Source organism: Bubalus kerabau, chromosome 9 (genome assembly GCF_029407905.1).
Source record: "Bubalus kerabau isolate K-KA32 ecotype Philippines breed swamp buffalo chromosome 9, PCC_UOA_SB_1v2, whole genome shotgun sequence".
In the NCBI taxonomy this organism is placed as follows: Eukaryota; Metazoa; Chordata; class Mammalia; order Artiodactyla; family Bovidae; genus Bubalus; species Bubalus kerabau.
This window is the reverse complement of record NC_073632.1, coordinates 100,377,557-100,401,089: the sequence shown is the minus strand read 5'-3', so window position 1 is coordinate 100,401,089 and position 23,533 is coordinate 100,377,557. Positions and strand designations below refer to the sequence as shown.

Below are 23,533 nucleotides of genomic sequence, written 5' to 3'. Positions count from 1 at the left end.
ATACCAGTTTATGTTCCTACCCATGTAGGAGGATTCCCTTTTCTCTACACTCTCTCCAGCATTTATTAAAGACTTTCTGATGATAGCCATTCTGACTGGTGGGGAAAGGCATGACAACCCACTCCAGTATTCTTGCCTAGAGAATACCATGGACAGAGGAGCCTGGTGAGCTATAGTCCATGGGGTTGGTCCAACTTGCAAAGAGTTAGACACAACTGCGGCAACTTAGTACTTAGCATTCTGACTGGTGTGAAGTGATACCTCACGGTAGTTTTGATTTGCATTTCTCTAATAATTAGTAATGCTGAGTATTTTTTCATATGCCTGTTGACCATCGATATGTCTTCTTTGGAGAACTATCTGTTTAAGTCTTCTGCTCACTTTTTTAATTGGGCTGTTTGTTTCTTTGTTTGATATTGAGTTGCATGAGTTGTTTATATATATGAATTCCTTGTCAGTTGCATCATTGGCAAATATTGTCTACCATCTTCTAGGTTGTCTTTCTGTTTTGTTTATAATTTCCTTTGCTCTGCAAAAACTTTTAAGTTTAATTAGATCTCATTTGTTAATTTTTGCTTTTGTTTTCATTACTCAAAGAGATGGATCTGGAAAAATATTGCTGTGATTTATGTCAGAGACTGTTGTGCCTGTTTTCCACTAAGAGTTTTATAGCATCCAATCTTACATTTAGGTATTTAATCCCACAGGGTTTTCTATGATGTTCTTCTTTTTAAAGGAAGGGTTTTTACTTCTATCAATGTTGTTCATTAAACTTTGTTTTCTATTTAATTAATTAATTTGGGGAATTTATTATTTTTTCCTTCTGCCTTCTTTGCACATACCCTGCTGTTTCTTTGTCTAACTTCTTGAGTTGCCTGCTTGGTTCTTTAATTTTCAGTCTTTAAAGACATATTTAGAGGTTGTACCTGTCCTTCTGAGAGCTAATTGAAATGCATCCCACAAGTTTTGATATGTAATATTTTCATTAATTTTTTGTTTTTGAGTTATTTAGAAAGACACATTTTATTATCTTGTCATTTTGATTCTGAGTCCCAACTTTATTGGTCAGAGAATGTGGACCCTATATTGGCTCTTTGGTTTTGACGATACTATTTTGCATCCCAGTGAGTGACAGTTTTGCACATGTTCCATGTATTCTTGGAAATATATCCTGCAACTTTGGACTACAATGTTCCATATATATCCACTAGACAAAAAGCTTGCCCACTGTTTTGTTTCAACTTCTATGGCTATATTAAGCTTTTGCTTTACATGTAAGAGCATTCCAGCTAACAATTTTACATTATGAAATTTGAGGCTATGTAACTATATATGTACAATTCCAGAATTGTTATAGTTTGTACAAGATTTATTCATCTTGTATTATGTAACAGTCCTCATTATTCCTAATAAAATTTTTGTCTTAAATCAATTGTTATGATATTAATACAGCCACTGTGCTTTTTTCATGGTTTGTGTTTTCCCTGCGTGTATCTTTTAATCTCCTCTACTCTCATTCTTCATAACTATGTTTTAGATATATTGCTTGTAATTAGTGGGTCTGTGACTTTTTGAGAGATTCTCCTCATTCTAACTGGCAATTTTTGTCTGTTTACATTTACTATGATCACTGATATAGTAGAGAATATTGGTGGATAAAGAACATAACTTTTATTTAACAGTGTAGAAGTAGCACAACAAAGGAGGGGAAAAAAGAGAAAAGGGGACTAGAAGGTGAAAAGGTAAAATAAGGCTGCTGACACATCATATTGTTCACTCCAATGGCCTAGAAGGATGTTGTCACACCAATAATGAATCATCGCTCAGATTCTCATCCTTAATATAATTCATGACTAAAAGAAACAAGGGCCCTTGAGGAAATGACTGAGTACAGGTCTGAGTGAAGAAGGTATTACACAAGCCTGGAATATCTTGTCCTGCCAAAAAGGCAAGAACATTTTCAAGATTAATGGGGTATGTCAAAGGATACAGGAGCCAACCTAATGGAGCTCTTCTATGGCCAGAATTATGTCAATTAGAGAATGAAAATATAATGATTGTAATTGATTGAACCACTTGGCATTTATGGAAATCCATCTGTTTATAATGATACTAAAAAAAGAGAAAGCCAAAAAAATCATTTGTGGTCAATTGAGGCCAGTCTTAAAGTAATTCCTTACTTTGAAAAATGTTAACTAAAGGGCAGAAACTATTTACTCTGTCTTTCAAATAAGAATCTTATTTTAGGGTAACCAAATAGTCTCAATTGATGAAACAAATAAAATATTAAAAAGGTCCACTTTATAGAAAATGGCAGGTAATATATTTAGAAGAAAGATAGAATTAGAGAATCATCACTTTACAGCCTTAATTGATTCAGGAAAAGATTATCAACTGTTGTTAACATTAAGTAAATGTTAGTGAGGAGCTGAACATCTCTTTGATACCAAAGGAACATTATGCCTTCATAAGAGAGGCAACATTGGATTCTATTTAGGAAGAAATATGAACTCAAGGATTTTTTGTATGATTATCAAGAGATATTGAGAAATTTGTAATATATGATAATTTTTTTGAATATATAAGGAAACATTCCCAGTTTTAAGAAGCAATCCTAAGTACAAAAAAATAAAGTAATAAAATAACGACTGTATAAACAAATGCAGCATATTCCTCATGTCTTTATTTTTCTGTGATATCAGTCTTCTTTATTATAGAAGTAGATTTTATTTTTTTAGGTAAAAATGGTTATTTTATGCAAGTATAAGAGAACATAAAAGAAATATAATGTATATGTATATTTAATATACTACATATTATATTTTCTTGCATCATATTTTTCTTTATTGTTAGCCCTTTAAATTTTAATATAGGCAATTAGTTCAGTTCAGTTGCTCAGTCATGTCCAACTCTTTGCGACCCCATGAATCACAGCACGCCAGACCTCTCTGTCCATCACCAACTCCTGGAGTTCACTCAAACTCATGTCCATTGAGTCAGTGATGCCATCCACCCATCTCATCCTCTGTCGTCCCCTTCTCCTCTTGCCCCCAATCCCTCCCAGCATCAGAGTCTTTTCCAATGAGTCAACTCTTCACAGGAGGTGGCCAAAGTATTGGAGTTTCAGCTTCAACATCAGTCCTTTCGATGAACACCCAGGACTGATCTCCTTTAGGATGGACTGGTTGGATCTCCTTGCAGTCCAAGGGACTCTCAAGAGTCTTCTCCAACACCACAGTTCAAAAGCATCAATTCTTCTGCTCTCAGCTTTCTTTATAGTCCAACTCTCACATCCATACATGACCACAGGAAAAACCATAGCCTTGACTAGACAGACCTTTGTTGGCAAAGTAATCTCTCTGCTTTTCAATATGCTACCTAGGTTGGTCATAACTTTCCTTCCAAGGAGTAAGCGTCTTTTAATTTCATGGCTGCAATCACCATCTGCAGTAATTTTGGAGCCCCAAAAAATAAAGTCTGACACTATTTCCACTGTTTCCCCATCTATTTCCCATGAAGTGATGGGACCAGATGCCATGATCTTAGTTCTCTGAATGTTGAGCTTTAAGCCAACTTTTTCACTCTCCACTTTCACTTTTATCAAGAGGCTTTTTAGTTCAATATTAAGTGTTAAATAAACATAATAAAGTCTAAAGTTAATCAGCTTGCCCTACACCCTTCACAAACAATATAAGATCCTAGAGAAAGCGTTAATGCTAATCCTATGCCTTTTATCTTAAGTGTTTTCACTCTGAAGTTTAAAGTTTGTGTTTATATCCTCTAAATCACTTGTCACCATCATCATTATCAATGAAATCATCACCATCATATTTAGATTTCCTACATTTGCATTTTGCTGGATAATCATTTCTTCTTGTATCCTGTAAGTTCACAATTCTTTTTCCTGTACTTCATTCTTTGATAGTTCTTTCTGTATCATTTCATAATTGGTAAACTCTCTCAATATATTTTGTCTGAAAATGTCCTTATTTTTCTCCCATCCTTAAATCACAGTTGATCTTGGTATAGAAATCTAGTTGAAGATTATTTCTCAAAACTCCTTCAGATCTTATTTGCTTGTTTCTTGCTTACTTTTGTTGCAGCTGGGAAGTGTGCCGACAACCTAATTATTATTAATTGGTAGCAATTATGTTTTGGTGCTCTGTTTTTCCATTAAATACTTTTAGATATGAAATTTTCTTTACCCTACCATGAATTGTGCTCACTGAATCTAAGAATTCATGTCTTTCTACATATGGTCAATTGTTTAGTCACTAGGTCATGTCTGACTCTTTTGTGATCCCATGGACTGTAGACTGCCAGACTCTTCTGCCCACGGGATTTCCCAGGCACGAATACTGGAGTGGGTTGTCATTTCTTTCTCCAGTGGATCTTTCTGACCCAGGGATCAAACCTGCACTGTCTCCTGCATTGGCAGGCAGATTCTTTACCACTGAGCCACCAGGGAAGCCCACAAATGGTCAATAGGCTCATGAAAAGGTGCTCATCATAGCTAATTATTAGAGAAATGCAAATCAAAACAACAATGAAGTACCACCTCATGCCAGTCAGAATGGCCATTATTAAGAAGTCCATAAATAATAAACACTGGAGATAGTGAGAAAAAGGAACCCTCATACATTGTTGGTAGATTTGTAAATTAGTGAAAGTACTGTGGAAAACAGTATGAAGTTTCCTCAAAAAACTAAAAATAAAGTTACCTCATGATCCAGCAATCTCACTCCTGGACATATAGCCAGAGAGAGCTATAATTCAAAAAATACATGCACCCATATGTTCATTGCAGCACTATTTACAATAGCCAAGACAAGGAAAAAATCTAAATGTCCATCAATAGATGAATGGATATAGAAGATGTGGCATGTATAGACAATGGAATATTACTCTGCCATAAAAAAGAATAAAATAATGCCATTTACAACATGGATGGATGTAGAGATTATCATTATAAGCTAAGTAAGTCAGAAAGAGAAAGACAAATACATACGATATTACCTATATGTGAAATCTAAAACAGGACACAAATGAACGTATCTATGAAAGAAAAACAGACTCACAGACATAGAGAACAGACTTGTGGTTGAAAAAGAGGAGGGGAATATTCAGTCCTGAATATTCATTGGAAGGACTGATGCTGAAGCTCCAATACTTTGGCCACCTGATGCAAAGAACTGACTCATTGGAAAAGACCCTGATGCTGGGAAAGATTGAAAGCAGGAGGGGAAGGGGACGACAGAAGATGAGATGGTTGAATGGCATCACCGACTCGATGGACGCGAGCTTGAGAAAGCGCCAGAGATTTGATGGACACGGAAGCCTGGCGTGCTGCTGCGGTCCATGGGTCACAAAGAGTCGGACGTGACTGAGCAACGGAACTGAACTGAGAAATTAGAAACAACGCTGCAAGGCAATCATACTTCAATGAAACTTAAAAAGAATAAAACTTCATGTCTTTTAAAAGTTCTGGAAAATCTTTTACGTGGCACCTTTAAATATCACCTTTTCTACATCTTCATAGTTCCTCTTAACGCATCTGCTATTTACTATGTTGAACCTTGTCATTCTGTTCTCCATGTCTCTTCTTTTCATATTTTCCTCTCCATGTTTCTTCATGATGAAAATTGCACAATTCCTTCAAATATATCTTACGGTTCACTAATTCTATGTTCAGTTGTTTAACCTGTCTACTAGATTTTTCATTTTGAAGACTATATTTTTAATTTTATGAAAATCTATTAGTTTCCTTGGTGGCTCAGTGGTAAAGAATCTGCTGCCAATGCAGGAGACAGGAGATGCAGGTTCGATCCCTGCATCAGGAAGATCTCCTGGATGAGGAAATGGCAACCCATTCCAGTATTCTTGCCTGGAAAATACCATGGACAGAGGAGCCTGGAGGGGTTGCAAAGAGTCAGACACAATTAAACATGCATGACATAACATTGGTTCAGTTTTCTAGCAGAATCAGTATTTATGCACATCAAACATATTTATATTATATGTCATACTGAAATCATGTTATCTGAATTTTTTATGTTTAATTTCTTTATTTTATAACATATATGCTAAATTTTGATCTTGAGATTTGAAATATTGTATTATAAGCCTGTTATTTGGAAGATAGGGTTTTTATTAATGAAACCTTTTATGATCTGGGTTATAAAGGTATTCCTAGTGACATTTTTTCTCTACTAGGAGCCCCAGAGCTATCAATAGCCTAGGATAATTTTATGTTACTCTCAGTTAAAAATTTCCAGACAATTCTGACCACATAAATTTAGCCCTCAAATTATGCTGAGGGTGTATCTGTGCTTGTCAATTCCCTGAATCAAGGCTGAGACACCCAATTATTTTTGTCATTTTCCCCAGCTGATATGCAGAAATTTTCTAAGATTCCTTTTCACTGAGTATGTAGCCCTTTGAGAATCTTGGCTTTATGAAGCTGTAAGCTGTATCAATTCCTCCTCTCTTCTTGCTAAGCCCCAATTTCTCTTTATATGAGTATTTCTATCAAAATCAAATACTCCAGAGTTGTACTGTTTCAGCTCACACACTCACAACAGTGGCTCTCATTTCCCTCTTCCTTTTTGGTTCCGATATCTTGCTCCCTTTGTAGCCTATCTTTAAATTTCAAGAATTTTTGTTATATTTCATCCTGCATGTCTAGATTTAGCTGCAGGTGAGTTTTTAGATTATCTCGTCTGGTATAATGCCAGAAAGAGACATATTAATTTTGGTTTATTTTTCCCTTTAAACTTACGTGACATAACTTTTCCTTATTGCCCTTAAAATTTTTTACTTAAATTCCAGCAGAAGGAAAATTGAATGTGTGCATCCTAACATTTGAATCCTCTTTCGTGAACATCTCCCAGGATGTTATGTTCCTCTGAAGTTCCTGATGTATAAATCTTCAAAATCTGCTACTGTTACTTGACTTAAATTTGGTCAATAAATTTATTGTTGAAAATGGAAATTAGGCAAGGGAAGCCCTGTCTTCTTTCATTTGAAGTGCTCCTGGTTTTCATATGTTCATTTTTATTATTTTTCAGCGTTAATAGCTTTGATAGTGCTGTCTTTTCTATTCCTTGGGAATTATTCTTGATTTGTCTCTGATTTCTCAGTTTCTTCGGTACCTATATGTTCTCCTATTTTTACCTATTCCACTGAAAGGTAAGCCTTCCTTTCTCTTTTTAAGTCAGTGATTCAGGAAACTCTTCCGCTTCTGACTCCACTGGTTGACTGAAAGGCCCGGGTCTATTATCAGAGCTGGAGCTACTAATGGAATCATTACAGATTCCTCCAGTTCGTTGAAATGACCTAACGTAGCTCTACTGGGCCTGCTGCCACAGTCTCAGTATTTGCATCTTTTACAGCACATTGTAGGCTTCCCTGATGGCTCAGATGGCAAAGAATCTGCCTCCAGTACAGGAGACCTGGGCTCAATCCGGGTCACACACAGAGCGACTGAGCGAGTCAGACACACCTGAGTGACTGACACCGACACACAGCACACGCTGTACTTTTTGTTCATCATGATAGATTCAAAATCCTGTTACTTCTTTCTACAGAACAGAATAGAAAGTATTAGTCACTCAGTCGTGCCCAACTCTGTGCGATCCCATGGACTGCAGCCCACCAGGCTCCTCTCTCCAATGGGATTTTTCAGGCAAGGATACTGGAGTGGTTTGCCATTTCCTTCTCCAAGGAATCTTCCTGGCCCAGGGATCAAACCCAGGTCTCCTGAACTGCAGGCAGATTCTTTACCAACTGAGCTACCAGGGAAGCCAGAACAGAATATAGTCTCCCTGTTCCACTTTATGACATCAAAAAGTTCTTCTTTTGGAAACAAATGATCTTCTGATGCCTGAGGTCCTTAAGTGCCCATCTTCCCTACCCTCTTCTCTTCAGTCTCTGCCTCGTGTATATATTAATGTACATGATTATTATGCCCTCAATCAAATTTCCAGAATTCTGAATTTAAGGTCTTCCATCTATTTTAATTTCTTCCTTTCCCTCTTTTCCCCTTCCCTTTGAATTCAAGTTTATAGAACACCCTAATGTGTCAATTTGATATTGTCAAATTAAAAAAAAATTAAGCTAATTTTTGGTACTTTATTTATTTTTAATAGAAAGGTGGATTTAATTCTTTTTTTTATTTTATTTTTAAACTTTACATAATTGTATTAGTTCAATGCCAAACATTAGCCCCATTCCAGAGCCAAATGAAAATCAATAAAATATGCAAATTCACCTGTGTTCTTTCCCATACCTGTCATAATTATACATTCAGGATTATTTCTCCTCATCCCCATCAGTGACTGATAGTTGCTTAGTCATGCCTGACTCTTTGCAACCCCATGTAGCCTGCCAGGCTCCTCTGTCCATGGAATTCTCCAGGCAAGAATACTGGAGTGGGTTGCCATCTCCTTCTCCAGGGGATCTTCCAGATCCAGGGATCCTGCATTGCAGGAGAGTCTTTACCATCTGAGCCACCAGGGAAGCCTACTATTAAGAGACATTTCCAAGTATAAAGACAGGTCAACTTAAAAATTATCAGCAGATACATGCTTGACTTTATCTTATAAACTATAGACAATACATTAGAATATGTAATGAATCCATACACCTTTTCCAAAGGAATACCCAAGACAGAAGTAGCAATAGAATTATAAATGCCATGTCATCAATCAGATGAAATAATTTAGATGAAGCACAAGACCATTTTTATTTTATTAATCTTTACTCTGTGAGATAAGCACTGTCTAGAATAAAAGCAATACCCATATTCTCATTTGTACCAAGGGAAGATCTGTGAGAGCCTTAGTAAAAGGAGATCCAGGAAATAAATTAGTTAATAAATGCAAATTATAAGCAATATTTGACCAGCACCATGTTACCAAGGACAGAATTCCTGCCTTAAAGGTTCCTAAAATTCTTTTAATGCAAAGAATACGGAATAAGAGAAAGGAAAATGAATCACTGCAAGGTTTTGTGTGCTCGTGTGTGTGTTTGGGTAAGCAAATAGAGCATGGATGACATTCAGACACATTTTTAGAAATTTAAAACAGAAACATACACAGAGATATATTTTTATTGTGATTCAAGAATCCTGAAAACTAACTACGTGATTGTATCTCCTTTTCCTGGATATTGGAAGAAGTAAAGGAGGACACTGGGTAATTTTTTTAATGGCTTGTTGTAGAAATGAAGCAAAATAAGAGCCAACAATTTTTTTTTTTAAGACTCAGTTACTGAATTTAGATAGTTACCCAAACTCTATCAGTCTTTCAAGGCTAAAAGATAGTTGTTCTAACATTGATTTGTGTCATGCGGGTATTCTTTGATGCCCTGTGACTAGAATTCACCTCAAACGCATTCAAAAGGTGCAACTTCAAGGTTCTCAGGAACACGGCCTCAATCGCGTAACTCAGCTCCTCAGTGAGCACATGTTCTCAGAACCCGAACTGTCCCAGCAGCCAGAGTCCACAAGATGGCAGTAGTGTTCACTTGGTGTTTTTTTTTTTTTTTTTTTTCCCCTCTCTTTAGGGAAGTTGATTTTATAACAGTCATTTAATTGTCTTTTCTTTAAGAAAAAGATAAAAAGTTTTCCTCTTTTGAGAGAGAGTTTTCATATGGTTAACAGTGATTATATTCCTGAAAGCCCTGCAATAAAAGAGCCTCACTTACCTACAACTTCTTTGCATCTCTGGTTTGAAAGTTGATCCCCTCATTCTTTGGGCTTCTGTGTTTTTCTTCGGTGATAAGATTCTGAGATTGGGAAGTTCAGTCATCAGTAGCCATGTGTGTAACTTAAATTTTAATTAATTAAAGTTAAATAAAACTCAAAATTCAGTTCTCCAGTAGCCACTCGAGGCTAATGGCTTACAACATTGCACAGAGCCGTACTGAGCATTTGCATCAACACATGAAGTTCTATCTGATAGCACTGCCTGAAGGATAGTAGAGACCTGGATATATTTCCAGGACCTGGTATATAGAAATCATATACCCTATCAGTGTCTTTTGCTATGACACATACATTCTGAAGTGGAAATAGAAATGACAGAATGTTGAAATGACATGTGAATTTTCACATACCTTTGTGTACAGTGTGTACACAGGAACATTAATATCTTGTGAAATATACATACCTGGACCCGTGTTCACAGTATAAAATTTTGGACATCTTCAGAGCATCCATTGTCATCCAGTATTTTTTAAACTTTACTTAAATTATTGAAGCCCAACACAGTCCTGGTTTCAGAAACACAGAAACAAAATAACAGAACTGAAAAGGAACCTGGGGATCATCTGCTCCAATCTCCTGGTGTGATTCATTAGGAGACAGGACCAAAGAATGAGCTGAGTAACAAAACAGACTGGACTCCAAAAACAAATTCTGTCCTGGGTCATCTTGGTTAAACTTTCCTGTACCTAACTTTTGTTCCATGGAAAAGGAAAGATTGAGAAAGGTTATATGAAAGTTTACTTTCAGCTCTAAATTTATCTCTTCTATCATACGCGGTTTTAGGAATTCAAGGGGTTTCAAAGTTACAGGACAAAAGACAGTACATTCACCTTGAGTATTAATTTTATTCAAAGATGTGAGAAAGAAAAGTTAAGGACTTTGACTAGTAAGTAATTTTAAAATTATCCTTTTATCTTTAAAAATGCAGACCTGTTATGAACAAGATAAAACATGAAGCTGCAAAGGAATATTGTGTCTGTTGTGACCTATTGGAGATACACTCCCAAATCCCTTCACGAGTTCTCATTCATTCCTTCTGCATTTAACGACAGTTTTTATGCATTTGAGAAATGCTTCAATGGGCAACCGCACATGAGTGAAAGCCTCCCAGTAACAGTTTTAGAGGCTTGCTTGACCTTGTGAATAAGGTCTACAAGTCCAGAAATTTCATTTGGTTAAACACATAACAAGGTTCAAGTTCATTCACAATAAAATACAAAGTAAAAATATAATGGTTAATAGTGATGAAGGCAATGGCACCCCACTCCAGCACTCTTGCCTGGAAAATCCCATGGATGGAGGAGCCTGGTAGGCTGCAGTCCATGGGGTCGCTAAGAGTCGGACGCGACTGAGCGACTTCACTTTCACTTTTCACTTTCATGCACTGGAGAAGGAAATGGCAATCCACTCCAGTGTTCTTGCCTGGAGAATTCCGGGGACGGGGGAGCCTGGCGGGCTGCCATCTATGGGGTCACACAGAGTCGGACACGACTGAAGCGACTTAGCAGCAGCAGCAGAAGCAAGCGTCTTTTAATTTCATGGCTGCAGTCACCATCTGCAGTGATTTTGGAGCCCAAGAAAGTAAAGTCTGCCACTGTTTCCATTGTTTCCTCATCTATTTGCCATGAAGTGATGGGACTGGATGCCATGATCTTAGTTATTTGAATGTTGAGTTTTAAGCCAGAGCTTTTTCACTCTCCTCTTTCATTTTAAGTATATGTATATACTACATTTCCTTAACCCACTTATCTATTAATGGACATTTAAGTTGCTTTTACCTCTTGGCTATTGTGAATAATATCCCAATGAACTTGAGAATACAAATATCTCCCTAAAATCTTGCTTTGAATTGTTTTGAATATATACCCAGAAGTAGGATTTCTGGGTCATTTGGTATTTCTATTTTTAATTTTTTTGAGGAGCCTCCATACTATTTTCCATAATGGATGCAACATTTACATTCCCACAAATGGTACACAAGGGTTTCAATATTCCTATAACCTTGTCAATCCTAAAGGAAATCAATTCTGAATATTCATTGGAAGAACTGATGCTGAAGCTGAAGCTCCAATCCTTTGGCCACCTGATGCAAATAGCCAACTCATTAGAAAAGACCCTGATGCTGGGAAAGATTGAAGGCAGGAGGAGAAGGGGACGACAGAGGATGAGATGGTTGGATGGCATCACTGACTCAATGGACATGAGTTTGAGCAAGCTCCGGGAGATGGTGAAGGACAGGGAAGCCTGGTGTGCTGCTGTCCATGGGGTCTCAAAGAGTCAGACACGACTGAGCAGCTGAACAACAACAACAATAGCTTTGTCAACACCTGCCTTTTCTTTTGTTACTGGCATCCGAATGGCCAACTGCTATGTCGCCCTATCAAATATCAACTGTGCCAGCCAGTCTCTTGATGGGAATATGGGATAGCAAGCAATTCAAGATGGAGGCTGTTTAGATGCCCGAATCACAGAGTTTTAAAGATTCCAACAGTCCTAAATCTATACACTTAGTTTGAAATGGTTTATTGATGGTGAGTAATCAAATAGCAGTGCTCCCACTAGACAGTAGTGGGCTGTGTTGGCGTGGCAACCTTCGATGACGTCGTATAATTCAGTCAGAAGAAGACAGCTCGGGCCTCCCAACCCTGCTCCTGCCACTATCAAGGTGTGGGTAGTGGGAAAATTCGTAACCACTGTGAGCTCATTCGGAGAAGGCAATGGCACCCCACTCCCGTACTCTTGCCTGGAAAATCCATAAGAGGAGGAGCCTGGTGGGCTGCAGTCCATGGGGTCGCTAAGAGTCAGGCACGACTGAGTGACTTCACTTTCACTTTTCACTTTCATGCATTGGAGAAGGAAATGGCACCCCACTCCAGTGTTCTTGCCTGGAGAATCCCAGGGACGGCGGAGCCTGGTGAGCTGCCGTCTATGGGGTTGCACAGAGTCGGACACGACTGAAGTGACTTAGCAGCAGCAGCAGTGAGCTCATTGCCCACATTCTTGAATTGGGAATAATGATATCTACTGCACTGTACATTGTTGACATGAGGATTGAATGAAAGGATGTACGTAAAGTGTCTGCCACATAGTATGCTATCAACAAATGCTAGCTTCTTTTTGTTTAATCCCCAAATCCATTTCTCATGCAAGTTAATGTATGAAGAGATCAAAACCAAAATTTTTAATAAAAGCCTGATAGTGTCAGGAGATCTTCAATAGTCGCTATAATTATGTTTTTTATAGTATTTTACAGTAGTTTATCCCAGATATTCGACCTGAAGCTACCCTACATGAAGAGGAGTTTGCCACTGAAAATAAGATTTAAATAATGCTTTCTGGAGAAGAGTTTCCTTGTCTTTATCTTTAACATATGTATAAAATCAAAAAGGTTTTCAAAAGTAAGTTGTCCTAGCGTCTTAAGCAAATAGGATCTGAGAATCTATACTCATAGACTTGATATTCATGGATAAAGTCTCACATTGCTATCTGTGGTAGTTCATCAGTCCATTCTATTCAATAAACACATTATAAATCTATTTTCAACAAATCAGCCAGAGGGATGTTCTTAAGCTATAAGCTAAATCCTGTCACACCTCCAATGACTTCCTACTAGAAAGTTATTACACCATAGATGGCAGGTATCTTTGTCTGTTTTCATCACTGCTATAAACTTAGTATGTAGAATAATGCCAAGAAGATAAGAGGCCCTTAATAATTACTTATTGAATAAATACATAAATGAGCAAAGGAATAAATGAAATAGTCATATTGAAAGAATTTCCATACAGTATCCCCAGGTTCTGAGTAAATGTCCTGATTATTTTTTAGAAACCTTCGAGGACTTCTAACCAAGGTCTTGAAGTGCAGTCAGGAAACCAGTCAATCCCTGATGATGGAAGGGTCACTTCCTCTGTGATGTTTGAATCTGCAGTCAGTACAGATGTCTCTCCCTAAAGACTGCTGGGCCTGAACACAGTGAATTATTTTTAACTCATCCCCTAGAGGAGAAACCTTACTTCAGTTCAGCCTCCAGCTCAGTGTACAAGCTCAGGGCCTTAGGATGTGGAGAGGAGCAAGGCTTGAGCACCGTTAGCGCTTCGAATTTCCCCTAAGATGTTCTTCTCACAGATGTAGACAAAAAAGGATGTGCTTAATAGTCAATTATCAATGACATTTTGCTCCTTCTATATAAACAACCTTGTTTTATTGTTGTTGTTTAGTCACTAAGTCATATCCAAGTCTTCTGAGACCCCATGGACTATAGCCCACTATGCTCCTCTGTCCACAGGATTCTGCAGGCAAGAATATTGGAATGGGTAGTCCTTTCCTCCTTCAGGCGATCTTCCTGACCCAGGGATCAAACCTGCCTCTCCTGCCTTGGCAAATAGATTCTTTACCACTGAGCCACTGAGGAAGGTGGAAACAAGGTTATCCCAAGACTTATCTTTGAGTTTCACTTCAGTATGTTGAGTTATAGTTGTGTATTTGATCAACCATATCTCTTGCTGGATAAGATATCACTGCAAGAACAGTGGTGTATTGAGAAACAATTTTCCTAAACCAGGTAATCTAGCAATAGAATTTTATTTCTATTTTAAATGGAATTTTATTTTATTTTATTCCATTTCTATTCTTGACATTCAGGCTCCTAAAATTACTGTGTCAAATAAGAGTATCTCAGACATGTAATGTTTAACTAGCTCTCTACTTGGGACCAGAAAACTGGACTTTCATGTGCCCATTGGCAGTATGTGTGTATGTGTGATAGAGAGAGAGAAAATGAGAGAAAACGAGAACATACTCAGAGCTGGCTTACCAAATTAGTCAATCAGGAATTAGAAATAGTTTCTCACTGGTTTGCATTCAGATCATTTAAACATGACCTGACTGATAATAACACCACTCAGTGTGACCAAGAAGTCCTGAACTCAACTAAACACATGTGATTGGGTGAGGTTCTCTCAAAAACATAGAGAGAAAGGAAAAAAGAAAATGTAAGGAAGGAAGGAAGGTTACTAGATTGAAGTATCAATAAGTGAAATTTAGAAAGAATGGACGTAAGGCCTGAGAATGTTTTCAAAATTGAAAGCGCCCACATATCACCTGAGGGTTTTTTTTTAATGCAAGTTTTTTGTTCAGTGGACCAGTATTGGGACAGATTCTGCATTTCTAACAAGTCCCAGGCGGTGCTGATGCTGGAGGCCCACAGATTACACTTCAAGTAACAATGTTTTCAAACACGCTGACAAAAGGCCTAGCTTCCCCCAAATGGGAAAGAAGCCATCTACACGAATCAGGTCAAGGCAAAAAGTGATGTCAGCAGGCCCTTGGATCGTTGTTCACTCATTGAAACACCATGATTGGATTATGGGAAGAAATCATTATTTGATTAGTGCAGTATAGTTCAAGCTCCCTTTCTGTTGCAAGCATGAATCACTAATGCTTAGTCTGGGGTTGTTACTGTGAGACTTTAAGATTCACAGTAACAACCCTAGACTAAGCTATATATGTATATATATATGATTAAATATATATATATAAACATATATAGACATATATATACATAATCATGTGTATATATGCATAATTTTATTTATTTTTGGCTATGCTGAATCTTTGTGGCTCTGCACAGGCTTTTCTCTACTTGAGGTAAGCTGGGGCTGCTCTCTAGCTGTGATGCACACACTTCTATTACAGTGGCTTCTTCTGTTGTGAACGCTGGTGCACATGGAATTTCAGTAGCTACAGCGTGCAGGCTCGGTAGTTGTGGCACATGGGCTTATTTGCTCCACAGCATGTGGAATCTTTCTGGACCAGGGATCAAACCTATGTCTCCTGCATTGGCAGGCAAATTCTTAACCACGGGACCACCAGGAAAGTCCTAATCCTTTGGTTTTATGGAATTCTCATGATAAATAATGCTATTGAGCATCTTTTCATGTGCTTCCAGGCCCTTTGAATTTTCTCTAATATGAGGGGCTTCCTGAAGTCATTGACTGAATCATGCAGGATTCCAGAAGGAAGCAAAGTCAAAGAGTTATTTTCCTAACTGACTGATGAGAAATATAAGTTGGCGTAGATTTGAGTGTATCATAAAACAGCAAATTCATCCATCTACAGTACAAAGAAGACTCATAGACCTTTGAATTCGGCACTTTCAAGGTCTGACTTCCTTGTTCAAATAACAAGGCATAATTTATGGGCCTTATATCATCATAGCTCTAGACAAAATGATTTTGGCTATGACACATCAAATTGAATACTGAGGAGGAAAAAATGACTTATTCTTCAAGAGTTGTTAAGGTCAATGTGACTTGCCTAAATATTGAAGCACATGCTCTGTGGGTAGGAAGGACATTGTAATAGGTTGAACCCGCTGTGTATTGGAGTGAAATAGGTGGGACACATTGAGGGCCTAAGGAATGTGTTATGGAAGAAAGTATAAAGAAAGACAGAGCCAAGGACTTAGCTTCAGGAAAATTGTGTACTTAGGAATAGGAAGAGAAAAGAGCCATGAAAGTCTAATAAGAGGAGTGGGCACAGTCAAATGCATTAGTACAGAAGCCAAAGACAAGAGCATGACTTGGGAAAGGGGTAGAGGTGCCAAATAGCATTAAATATTCAAGAAAACACAAAAGTATGAACACTGGGAAGAGGTCACTGGATTTCACAAGTGGTTGGTCATTATTTTATTTTGAGTACATAGCTTAATCAGAGTTAATATAAATGACATTTGTTGGTGTTGTTTAGTCTCTAAGTCATATCCAACTCTTTGTCGATCCTATGGAACGTAGCCTGCCAAGCTCCTCTGTCCTTGGGATTTCCCAGGCAATAATGCTGGAGTACAGTGGCATTTCCTTCTCCAAGGATTCTTCCCCACCCAGAGATCAAACCTGTGGCTGCTGCATTAACAGGCAAATTCTTTACCACTGAAAGGAGTAAGTGGAATGGGGCTATATGAGCTTTCTTCTGAAATAATTGCGAAATTAATATGAGAAAGACACAAAGACTACTGAGCAAAAGCATAAATACATTTAAAGTTAGTATAATTCAGCACTAAAATGACCTTTAAATTCACTTTATGAAAAATACTGCCCATTTCCTTGATTTCTTATTAGTTTTATCCCTTACTAATAATAATATCCTTTGATAATAATTTTACAGAAAAATCTTTCTAAACAAATTTATTTTATCATTTTTTTCTGTGCATATATCTGCTCAGCCAGTCAGCATAGTAAACATGGAAATAAACATGGCAGAAGGGCTTCCCAGGTGGCTCTAATGGTAAAGAACTTACCTGCCAATGTAGGAGATGCAAGAGATGTGGCTCCATCCCTGGGTCAGAAGATCCCCTGGAGGAGGAAATGGCAGCCCACTCCAGTATTCTTGCCTGGAGAATCCCATGGACCGAGGAGCCTGGTGGGCTATGGTCCATGGGGTCACAAAGAGTGGGACACGACGGAAGAGGCTTAGCATAGCACAGCACACACAGCACAAATGGCAGAAAAGACCTCGAGAATATTCTGGTTCAGTCATGAGCCCATTTTTGGCCTCACTGAATATGCAGTACTTTAATTATCACTCACAGTTGTTACCTGCTAGGGTTTCAGAACACAGCTGGGGAGACTTAGTCTAGATGGAAAGAAAATCTGGCTGACAATGAGAGTTATTAAACACTGCAAGGATTACTAGAGGAAACTATAGTTGTCTTTTCTTGTAAAGTGCTTAAAATCAGGCTGGCTACCTAGTTATCTGATACGTGCTCTTGGGCAGAAGCAGAAAGACTGACTCATTGACCTTTCAGAGTCCCTCCAGACCTTTTATCGTCATGCTGAACCTATTCACACCATGAAAGAAAGACTCTAAGAGCCTGCCTTTTCTTCCTACACTTAACACACATTTATTACAGACCCTCTCTGTGCTCAGCACTCTGCTTGGTGCTAGAAACATAATTTCAACCTTTAAGGAGATCACAAGCTTTGGTCAAAAGGTGAAGCAAAAATGTTCCATCTACATAAGTGTTAACCACATGGGGTGATTGGAGATGCTATTTAAAACAGTGAGTGCCTTCAAAGGACAAAGCCTACTGTGACGGGGTCTATCCCTTGCCCTGGGTCTCTTCTCAAAAGAGTAGAAGGCTCGTTTGTTCAACTGAGCCCGTTGATGGGTATGAGATAGACAAAAGAACTTAAAGCAGAGGTACAGGAGAGAGTAGAGTTCTCTGCATAATTGGAAATCTCTGATTCACTGGAAAACCTGGATGAGAATGGGAGCAAGATAGGGATGGAGTAGGGAAGTCAAGAGTCCAGGGGTTATCTGGGGCAACCATGGCCAGTGAGAAAGCCCTTGGTCTGTGGTGGCTTAAATATATCTATGAACCTGACAATCCTACCTTTAAAAAGCTAACAAGAGGGACTTCTGTCCAAACAAGTTAACTGGTATCGACTCATCTCTCCCAACTTCTCCCTCTGGAGGATAACAATAAACACTGGAAATAGTGCAGGAGAAAATCAAGGAGAACTCTCAAAGGAGGAGGGAGGAAGGTAAACTGATTTAAGAAGCCCACAACCAAAGAGAAAGGGGTAACAGAGGATGAAATGGTTGGATGGCATCATTGACTCAATGGACATGAGTTTGAGCAAACTCCAGGAGATGGTGAAGGACAGGGAAGCCTGGCATGCTGCAGTCCGTGGGGTTGCAAAGAGTCAAACAGGACTGAGCAACCGAACAACAATGACTAAAGAAACAGCGTTATGTCTGGGCATCTTACAATCTCTTGCCCAACAGAAGGCCATCTGGTTGGCACTTCCCAACCCCAAAAACTAACAACAGAAGGTGTCCAGGTAATCCACAAGGGATGGATCAAAGCCCCATTGAGAACAGGTTACCTGGGGAAATATTCTCCTTCCTTGATGGTCCTGGGACCCCTCTCTTCCACTCAGAGACACCGCCTGTGGGGCACTGGACACCCACAAAGTGGATTCCACCACAAGCACTCGCCCCCAGACAGCCTTCGCTGTCTCCATAAGCCAGAGACATCACTGTCTCACCCAAAGACTCAAGACAGGTGACATGCCAAGTGACATTCCTTCCACCCCTTCAAGACCTGTTGGAGCCCCATGGCTGACCTTTAAGAATAGCCAAAGGAAGTTCATAGAACAGAAATGATGTGAAAAAGAAAGCTTTCATGCCATGAAGAAGGAAGAAAAAACAGCGAGAAAAAGCAATACAATACAGTGTATTGTATGTGCCTTCTCCACGTGAGTTTTCGAAAATATGTGCTGTGACTAAAATTAAAATTATAACACCATCTAGTACTTAAGACAGTATTTAAAGTGGAGAAGGTAAAGGGTTAATGGAAGTAAAGTTTCCACACTTAGCTGGAAGCAGCAAAACGCTGATACAGTAGTCAGTGATAAAGTATGTGTATTGTCATACCCAGAGCAGCCAAGAAAACTATGCAAAGCAAATTACTCAAAAATACTAAAACTACATCAAGGTGGAATCTTTAAAACATTTTCAAGTAACCCACAGGAAGTCAAGAGGGAGGGAAAAAAAAAAACATAAGAATGAGAAACTGGAAATAAACAGAAAACAAATAATTGTTAGAGTTAAGGTTAACATATCATAAATGGTTCAAATATGCCAACTGGAAAGCAGAAATTGGCAAACAGAATTGTTTTAAATGATTTAACTACATGCTGCTTACAGGAAATTTACTTCAAATTCAATGGCATAGGTAGGTTGAAAGAAAAAGGATGAAAAAAGAAGACATACTATTTTATTTATAAAAATGAATTGAGATAGATACATAAGCTTGTATATGTATACAAAAATGTCACAGAAGACTACACAAATCATTAACAGTATTTCTGATGAGGGTAACTGGGGATCTGGTATGAAAATTACTTCACTGTCTAGCCTTCCATGCTCTTTAAAAAATTAACACATGCTCTAGTTAGTTATTTTTAAGTTTATGTAAAAATAAGCTGAAGAAAATAACTTTGGTTAATAAAAGTTAAGGACTATGTAATAAACAATGTTATGTTATTTATTATAGTCGTGAAATGATGGATTCCACCAAGGCAAACCAAAAACCACTAGTAAAAGTCCTAAATTATGTGCTTAATCTGTATTAACATTGCTCTAGAATTGATAGAGAATCATGGGAAAGAACACATGTTCCCTCTTTGCGTCAACAGCAGGACAGAGATGTGGGAATAGCCATGAGCTAATGAGTGAATAATACCTTAGCCAAGGCAAAAGAGAATCAAACTTGCCCATAAAAATTTAAGTCCCCCTGCCCTCCCACCTTCACCCACTTTTACAGGCATGTGTGGTTGTTCAAGTTTATTTCATTTTCATCTCAAAGAAGAGAGATTTTATCTGATCATTAGGTAACAGAAGCATGATCTGTACCTTGGTCTAGGACACTTGTGTCCACTTGTAGAAAGACAGTGTTAAACGGTTGGACCAAAAATGACGCATCTAGAGTTCTCAAAATTTTTCAATGGTAATCCTCATTTATTATTTTAATTACTTAAGTATTATTTCTAAACTATAACGAACAAATCATGTTCCTTAGATGCAAGCTGCTTAGTGTATGTAAACCATGTTTGCAGTACACCTACAACCATTTTCAAATTCAGGAAGAAAACGCCCCACAAGCTGAACCCTGATGACAAATTCTATTCCCTCTCTTGTGACGGAGGTGGTGGGTGAGATAGATGACTCAGAGCTTTCATGCATTAAGATTTTCCCCATTAGCTATTTATAGGGAAATCTTTTAAAAATGTATATGCTTAAAAGTTTAAAGTGTGTTACTCAGTACGTTACACTGACAAACAGACATGCTGCAGGTTCTTTCACTCCAGACTTAATTTTACTGCTGAAGGAAACAGAATATGTAGAATAGCTGATGTTCCTGATCAAAATTCTTAAACAAAAAGAATTTTTTTCTAGATAAAATATAATAGTATCCAAATTCTTAAGTTAAATTTAAATTCTTAAATTAAAAAATATATTTTTTTTCCTAGAAAAAAAATACAACAACACAAGAAAATACTCTTGTTAAGCATTATTCAGATGTAGGAAAGAAATAGTGTTTGAGGGTCCAGGAAGAATGTTTAGATTAAAAGGAAGAAATGACAAGAAAAACTTCCAAAGAGGAGTCAGCGGTGTGGATCCCATTGGCTATCCTTGTCACCTGTCTCTTCTGTCTGGTGGCCTTAGAAGTGGCACATTTCTATGTGAAGAAATGAAGAAATTAGTGTAACAGTCAACATATTAGAACTGTCAATGGCACCCCACTCCAGTACTCTTGCCTGGAAAATCCCATGGATGGAGGAGCCTGGTAGGCTGCAGTCCATGGGGTCGCTGGGAGTCGGACACGACTGAGCGACTTCACTTTCACTTTTCACTTTCATGCATTGGAGAAGGAAACGGCAACCCACTCCAGGGTTCTTGCCTAGAGAATCCCAGGGATGGGGGAGCCTGGTGGGCTTCCGTCTATGGGGTCACACAGAGTCGGACACGACTGAAGCGACTTAGCAGCAGCAGCAGTAGCATTAAGTGAAGTTCATTTGATTCCTGTGGATAACTAAGGTGCATTATTCAGCACATTGAGATGAAAAGCGTATTTTTAAAAATAATCAAATGACCTATTTAGTTGAAAAATCATTATTTAATTGAAAACTCATGATGTAATTGAAAAATCATCATTATCATCTTGGACAAACTACTTTTGGCCGATGCATACCTAACAGAAAAATAAGACCAGATCCTGCACTACCATTCACTAGTCAGTTTAAGCTTCTTGGGATCCACTCAGTTTCCTTGAAGCCAAGAAAGCAATCTTGCATTCAGCTCCCAATGAGGGACACCAAACCTCCTTGCCTAATGCTGTAATTTATTTTCAGTGACAATCCTCGTCTTATGCCATATTTAATTTTGAGCACCAAAACAGAGGAGGCTGTTGAGATTTCAACTCTTATGGATCAGATTGTTTAAACCTAGAAGAACAAAATGCCTTAAACCAGTGGATGCAAAGCATATATAAGTATTTTGAAGACTCAAATGTCTTTAAGGCAGTATATTATTCCCTTTCTACCAGTACTAGGTGGCGTATGTGAAGGACATAGGCAAACCTGGGGAACCCAAGTCTGGAAAATTTGGGAAGAGCAGTGCATAATAAAAGCACTTCTAATTCAACAAGGTTATTATGAAAATCTAAAGTTCTGCACCAACTTTTGAAAAAATACATACAAAGCTTAATTCAGCTGACTCCCGAAATACTTTGCCTGTTTTAAGGAAACTGAAGAGTGCAACCAGCATAACAAATCGCTCAGTGATGCAAAAGATCATAAAAAGAAGAAGAGAGAAATAGAAGAGAAGGAAAACAAGAGTCACCATTGGAGAAAGGAAGTAATGATTTACATGGAGTATTTAGCATAGCATGTTTTACCTCTTAAGACTTGCTGTGCCCTATAAAATCCTGTTTAGAAACGATGGCACTATTTAAGGAGATCTACTGTTTTGAAAACAAATAGGAGACTAAGAGTAATAAAATGAGGTTTCTGATGTCAGCTGAAACTAAATGTGTGACCTTGAGCAAGTCACGTAACTTTGTAAGTCTTAATTTACTCATGCAAACAATAAAGGCCTTGTGGGTGGGTGTTAGTCGCTCAGTCTTGTCCAACTCTTTTGCAATCCCATGAATTGTAGCCTGCCAGATTCCTCTGTCCATGGAATTCTCCCAGGAAGAATACTGGAGTGGGTTCCCATTTCCTTCTCCAAATAAAGGCCTTAAACTAGAATTGTTTCTAAGCTCTACACAATAGGAAATATGCTTTTTAAGTGCTAGGAATCAAAATCTTAAAACATCTATTTTGGAAGAAGTTTTGACTAAATATGGTTTCTTTCAGCAAAAAAAAATTTCTGTAAAAAAAAAAAGACATCTATGATGTTTTTCCAAAGAACTTTGCATTATTAAAAATTGGAAAGGCACGGGGGACTCAAAGTGTTTCTAAATAATAGCTGCCTGTCTCTAAAAATTTTTAAGTTACCCAATCTACAAACAAGTTGATAATAGTTAATTTTTTTAAAATATCTTGAGATATAATATCAGAAGACATGATACCTGTGAAAATCTTTTATCAACTGAAAGGCAATACAAAATATACATATCACGGTTATTATTATCATTGGTGCTAGAAAATTCTACATATGCTGCTGAGTTCTTAGATTTATGGCTTATTTCTTTTACACTTTTAGTGACAATAAAATCTAGATGTTAAATTCCAAGCAAGTTTCTAAAACGAACAGTTCATATAAATACTTTCTTTTTAGCTTTTAGAATATTTGGTAAACTCAGATCCTAACTGTGATTCTTCAACAGTTTTATTCAAATACAGTACTAGTACTTATTTTAACTTAAGAAGCTATCTATTGTCACTCATGTAGCTCTGGATGAATGAGTTTTAATTTGACCCTCAAGAGTTAGTCTAGCCAAATAATAACAATGAAAATGCATGAGAACAGCAATTTCAACCTGGCTATTTCACAGACAAGCTTATTTTATGCATCAATAGCAAATAAATCAAGAAATTGGATGGACTTGCTGAATGCCTTTCACCACTCTAAGTAAATCCATCTAGCTAGCGTAACAAGCAGTTCTGAAGATTGGAATGTAAGCAGAGAAGAAATATTGATTGATTGCTTTATTTAGAGTAGAACTGTAACACCACCTATACAAGGCATTTAGCATAT

General features: G+C 37.8%; 1 long non-coding RNA gene across 1 annotated transcript in view; it reads right to left on the bottom strand.

Moving 5' to 3' along the window:
• Nucleotides 1-9,641: 9,641 nt before the first annotated feature.
• LOC129620184 (uncharacterized) overlaps nucleotides 9,642-23,533 on the bottom strand; it is a 231,571-nt gene continuing 217,679 nt past the window's right edge. Inside the window, exons 2-3 of the long non-coding RNA XR_008698422.1 lie at nucleotides 10,170-10,272; nucleotides 9,642-9,786 (exon numbers count right to left, since the gene is read on the bottom strand). This is a non-coding gene — a long non-coding RNA (uncharacterized LOC129620184). The remainder of the gene's footprint in view (nucleotides 9,787-10,169; nucleotides 10,273-23,533) is intronic.